We start from the raw sequence: 6,186 nt of genomic DNA, 5'->3' as shown, positions 1-6,186 counted from the left end.
GTTTTCCCCAAACACAAGCACCACAGAGTATGCCCTACTGATACCAGCTTGTAATTAACTGGACTTTTAAGAAGCATAATGTCATCAGGTATCTTGAAAAATATCAGAAAACACATTTTTAGCTTTCTGTACTTAGCTTACTACTTTGATTTTATTCTTATTAGGCTTTTATCAGCCTATATTTTTAATGATTTCAAGACCTTTTTGCACTTATTATATAGAAACCTAGATTCAGAATATGAAGGACATGCTTTCCCCATATAACAGATGCTAATGGCATATGCTTATTGTTCTTATCCTCTGCCATATGACAGATATAGTTTATTTGTACCTTGAATCAGTTTTGACTGTTTTAGGTATTCTTTCAGACTTATTAAGTTAGCCTTGTATTATTTATGACTGTTCTTTCTCTTATCCTGCATTTTAACTTAAAAGGATACTGCATCACTGTTACAGAGTTACTTCCCATGCAGATATTCTTCAGTCGTACGGTATCCGATATGCTTTTCTTTGCCTTTAAACATGATTATTGAAAACGTTTTCATTTGTCCTTTGAATATCTTACGGTTCTTGTTATTTAATGACTTTTTATAATATTAAATTTTCACTCAGTAATTTCTCATTTCAAATTTTATCTTATTACGATCCTGTTAGAAGTCAAACATATCCATGAATTATTCGATTTCTCTCAGTGCTCATTTTTCCTTTGAAAACAAAATGCCTCATTCAGCATATGCAGATTTCCTCTATTCTCATCAGTGAACTTAACTTTGAAGACCTCTGCTCCAAAGATATTCTTGATCCTTTACCCTTGACTTAAAACAAAAAAAAAAAAAAAAAAAAAACAACAAAAAAAAAAAACACAGCTTTTCTGGCCTGCCTCACCTCTAAAGAACTACTTCATTAGCTCTTGCTAGTAATCTAGTCCTTGCAATACTCCTAGTTTCAGAGTCTGCAGATGGTATCTTTCTTGAATTATTCTGCAAGAAAGTTAAATGACTCCTTTTTATTATTCTTTGCTAGGCTTGTGGGAACAGAGATAGATTTTTCTAATGGGCTTTTCATACAGGCACTGCGCTATCACCTCAAGGTCAGCAGAAAAAGACTAAGAAATTGTTTGCTTTGTCTCTTATTTAGGAGTATAAACATTACGTAGCTGCATGAATACATGGCATTTGCTGAAATTATCAAAAATATTACTAACATATTAATTAGAGAATGCTGCCATTTCAAAATGTATTAGCAAATTAGCAAACAATCCTTTCTTTAAGGTGTTTGATGGCAGATGAATATGAGAGGCAGCCATAGGAAAGATGGAAACTAGTATTTCCAAAAGTTGTGTTGGAAAACTACTTAGAACACGGTTTGTGAAAGAAAGAAAATTCTCAATTTCCTCTTATAAGTAGTTCATTAAAAAAGTCATTTTATAATTTGCTAATTCAAGAGCAGTATTAAGTATTTAGAATTTTAATCTTAAAAGCATCATTAACACCTATTTACACTCTTGTTAAGAGTATGTATCTTTCAAATTATCTAGAAGTGCAGCTTGTTTATACAAACTTTTTAAAATGATTCCTAGTCTACCATCTTATTTAGTCCTAGTCCTAGTCTGAGGATCTTGCAGTCAAAGATCTTCCTCAAAAGCTTACCTCCTGCTAAAATAAATGGATTTTTCTCAGACAATATGTTTTTTTTTTTTTTTTTTTTTTTCCTCCCCAAAGCTACAAGCAAGCCTCCTATGGGATGATTAGAAACATCAAAAAATAAGAAATCCCTCACAGCTACAGGCAGTTATACTTAGGTTCTGCTTCCAGACTGAGGGGTTTGGTTTTCTTATTCTATACCTGACAACAGCTTTAGTTTAACACGGCTACACTGTAGTCACTAAATAAACATTTCAAGCATTCCCTGGCACATCATAGACTTGCAGAATAAACTTCGATTGGAAGGGACCTCTGGAGCTCATCAAGTCCAACCTCCCGCTCAAAACAAGTCCCGCTAGGACAGGTTGTGCAGGGCCTTGTCCATTTGGGTTCTTACTGTCTCCAAGGACAGAGATGCCACAGCCTCTCTTGGCAACCTCTTCCCACCTGTTTGACCATCCTCATTGTGAAAAGTTTTTTTCTTGTATCTAACTGGAATTTCCCTTATTCCAACATACATCTGTTGCCTCTTGTCCTGAGCACCACTAAGCAGAGTCTGGCTCTGCTGTCTGTATTCTCCTGTTATGTACCTGAATTCACCTGAATGCAGCAATAAGATCCCTCCTAAGCCTTTTCTTCTCAAGGCTGAATAATCCTAATTCTTGCAGACTTCCATCAGGCATCATGTATTTCAGTCCCCTCACCTCGTTGGTGGCCTCTGTTGGACTTGCCACAGTATATCTGTGTCTTTGTTTGACAGCAGAGTCCAAACACGGACACTCTACTCCAGATGTCTCACAACACACAAAGCAGAGGGCAATAAGCACTGCTGGCTGAACTCCTGCTAATGCAGCCTTTGCTGTTCAATTTCGTATCTAGCAGGACCCAGCAAAGCTGCTCTCTAGCCAGTTAGGTCCCAGCAGGTACCGCTATATGGGACTATTTCATTCTAGATGCAGGACTTTGGGTTTGCTTTTATTGGGATTCATAAGGTTCTTGTGAGCCCGTTTCTCCAGCCTGTCAAGGTTGAAGTGGTTTTGAAGAGTCATTATTTCAGAATTTTTTAACAATTCTTTTTATTCTTCTTTTTACGAGTTGAGTAAATCCATTACATTAAAATAAGAAATCATGTAAAGCTATAGCTTTTTTTTTTTTTTTTTTTTTTTTTTTTTTTACGAATATATGACTTGAGGCTTAAATCAAAGGAAACAGGAGAAGAATAGAAATTTTCAAATGCTATGGTACTCTTGTAGATCTTGAAAGGCATAAACAATGAAGAAAAAACCCTATGAAATCTTGCTCTTTGGAGATTTCAATCCAAGGAAGAGAAGAAAGCTGTTAGAGTGGATATTTACCTATGTGAAGCCAAACGCATGAAATTAGGATAAGTAATAATAGATAAATCTTATAGCTTTCTTTTCATACTTAGAAGATTGAGCCCAGTCAGAGAGGAAAAATATGTTGGAGGTTATCAAAAAGTAAACTCTCAAATTGTATCCAATTTTAAGGAAAATAAGTTTTCTCAACTTTTGCTTAAAATGCCAACATATATTTTTATAATCAATCAATCTCCTAAAAGATAAGATTGCTGTTCCATTCATATTGACAAGGACCAGAAATTAGTTCTAAATGATTAGAAGCAGATATATATTGTAAACTTGTGCCATATTTATACTATAGAGCTGCTTTTAATCACTTCAGGCATGAAGTTTTCGGTTATGAAACTTATCAGACTTATTCTGTCTTAGTAAAGCATTCTGAAATCTTAGCCACAGTGGCAACAAGCTATGTGAACAATGATATACTTGCATCCTGCTTGAGGCATATTCCATACCTCAAGCTGAATTTTTAAGCAGGACAGTCTGTTCAGAAAATGTGCATTCTTACTGTTTTAATTTTATCTAGACACACTTTACATCTGCCCAAACATGTGCTAAGTAGGAAACAAAGTAATTCACAAATAGAAGTACTTTCTCTATGTTCTCAAGTGAAATTCAAGGAATATGGTTCTAATGATAACTCGGAGTATAATAAGCCTTCTGCAAGGATTTAAGGAAAGGAAACACCAACAGAAGCTTTGTGAAATGGTGAAAAACTGTGGGTTAAATATATCAGCACTGCTGCTAAGTGGAACTGACAGAGCTGCTGGGATAGCTCAGTGACCTGACTAAGACAGTAGTGAGAAACCACGTTCTCTGTCCACCTCTACAGAATTTTATCAGAAATTATTAATATATTAATGTATATAATAAGTTCTTACTATATATAGACACCTCTCTCCTAAAATAGATCTCAGATTGCCATGAGCTGTGACCTATATATAGATACAGCTAAGTCCCATTACTTTTATGAAAGCAAATAGGAACATCCTCTTCAGAAGTGAAGAAACATTAAATAAATACAGTCACAGCGCAAGAAAAAAAAAATACTGTAAACATTTCCATCTCCAGTTGCAAAAAGTCAATTAAAGTGAGAAGAGATCTTAGACTAACTTCTACAGACATGTAATTGTATCTTTTACCCAATAGCCAGCACCTTCATTTATCCATTTACTCTCCATACATTTGGTAAATTCCCTGAAGTTTGGAAGCAGCTTCTTTATTAGCTTATATTCTCAATAAGCTCAAATTGAACTCTCCTATTAAATCCCACAAACAAGTCTTTGTGTACCTTATTAATACACCTTCTTAGAGGCTGAAGAAGTTTTCTAATTTCTATCCTTTCCTATAACACTGAAAATGTAGTCTTTTAAGAATATATTCCATTAACACCACTAATGGTCTGATACACAAAAATCCTTCTTTCATTTCAAACTCCAGTAAATAAGACATACAGGACTGTAAGAAAAGGAAGTAAAGACTATAATATAGAGATCATGAGATACATATATATGTTTCAAATGTATTCACACACAAAATACACAGTTTGTCGTAGTGCATTACAGTTGAGTGGAGTGCTGTATTATTTTTTATAGGGGAATGGCACTAACTCGGGATGCCGGAACGTGGCAACGTTGCAGTCTTTGCTGCAACGTGTGTAAGTCACAGCAACGGGAAGAAGTAGTGGAGCAGAATGGTTGCTTGCATGGCAGCTGCTGAATCTCACAGTTTGGTGTCTAAGTGAAAGCTAGCTTTTACTGGGTGTTTAATCGTGACTTTCAGCTGAAGCAGCTAAAGTACACGCAAGTTCTGACAACCGCTGTGAGAACAGGAACCTGCGGCAGAGGAGCGGGGTCAGCATTCGGAGCAATTGCATCAAGGCGCTGCGGCGAGGCTTGCCAAGGCTTGCGTTTCAGCTCCCAGAGAGAACAGTTTGTTCTCTCGTGTCAGAAAATGAGCTCCTACACCCAATGGTCTTATTTGCAACCAAATTTCCACTTCTATCTGTCCTGGGCACCTACTCTGCTATCCAAATCTCACGTTACTGTACATTTTAACGTAACAGCTCAGCATCAATATTTTATGTAGCAATGAAGATATGTTGGTTATACCCTCCAAATAATCCTCTTCCCTCAACCTTTTCTTTTCTGCCTTTATGGCCAACTCTTTCTCACAGTTTTTCCTCCGTATAAAGTCTTGTCTTTTCCTTTGTGTATCTATGCTATGCAAAGAGCATAATTTCTTTCAACTATTTTACATTTCCTTCCTCATCCTTTAATTTATTGCATGTTCATCCAGACCAGAACATTTCATATATCATTTACCTGAATCTCATGAATAGGAGTTTGAAAGTCAACATAATAACTATTGCTTCCCAAGTCCTCTCATTTTGTTTTTATTTTCCAAAGCTCTCACTTCACATTTCACTGTTTGCACTACACGCAACCCAAAAAGAAAGCAGATTTCGGTCCTGGAAGGTTCAAAAGCTCATTAGTGGAGTTAACAAAAAAAAAAAAAAAAAAAAAAAAAAAAAAGGAAAAAAAAACAGAACAGACACACAGAGAAAAGCAAAGTTACTATGGGAAGATTTGAAGAAGAGATACAAGACATGCTGGAGAGGGGTACCTTCCTTTGATTCCAAATTATGTCTTACTGAATATGTATTACAGCTTCCCCACCAACCCCATACATTGCTTGCAGTTTTATAAATAATCCACAGCAGACAGTATATGAAGAATGTAACAGAAGAAAATCCAATCTATTTAATTAATTTGAATTTGCATGTCAAAACCTTGTGTACATTATTTCAAAACACACATTGAACAGTTCTCACAGCTCTGTATATTAACGAACAAATGAGAATAAATCTGTATCTTCTTTAAATTTGCTGAAAATACGTTGCACTGTTCATTGTCAAGAGATTTTTTTTTTTTTTTTAAAAAAATCACACTCTTTTCATGGATCGTGAGAAATTCAGAGCAGGATGGCAAAGGGTGTTTACACAGGCACTTAGCCAGGAAACACTGTTTTCCACAGATACAGTCATTCGGGGAGCACATCTCTGATTTTTACAAGCTTTCTCTCTCTCTGTGTGTTCTTGTGCCCCTGCGATTATATCAAGAATTCTATCTGTGGGTGAGAAAACACACAGGTCTGCACAATGT

This window comes from Rhea pennata, chromosome 11 (assembly GCF_028389875.1).
Source record: "Rhea pennata isolate bPtePen1 chromosome 11, bPtePen1.pri, whole genome shotgun sequence".
Taxonomy (NCBI): Eukaryota; Metazoa; Chordata; class Aves; order Rheiformes; family Rheidae; genus Rhea; species Rhea pennata.
Note: the sequence above shows the minus strand (reverse complement) of the source record.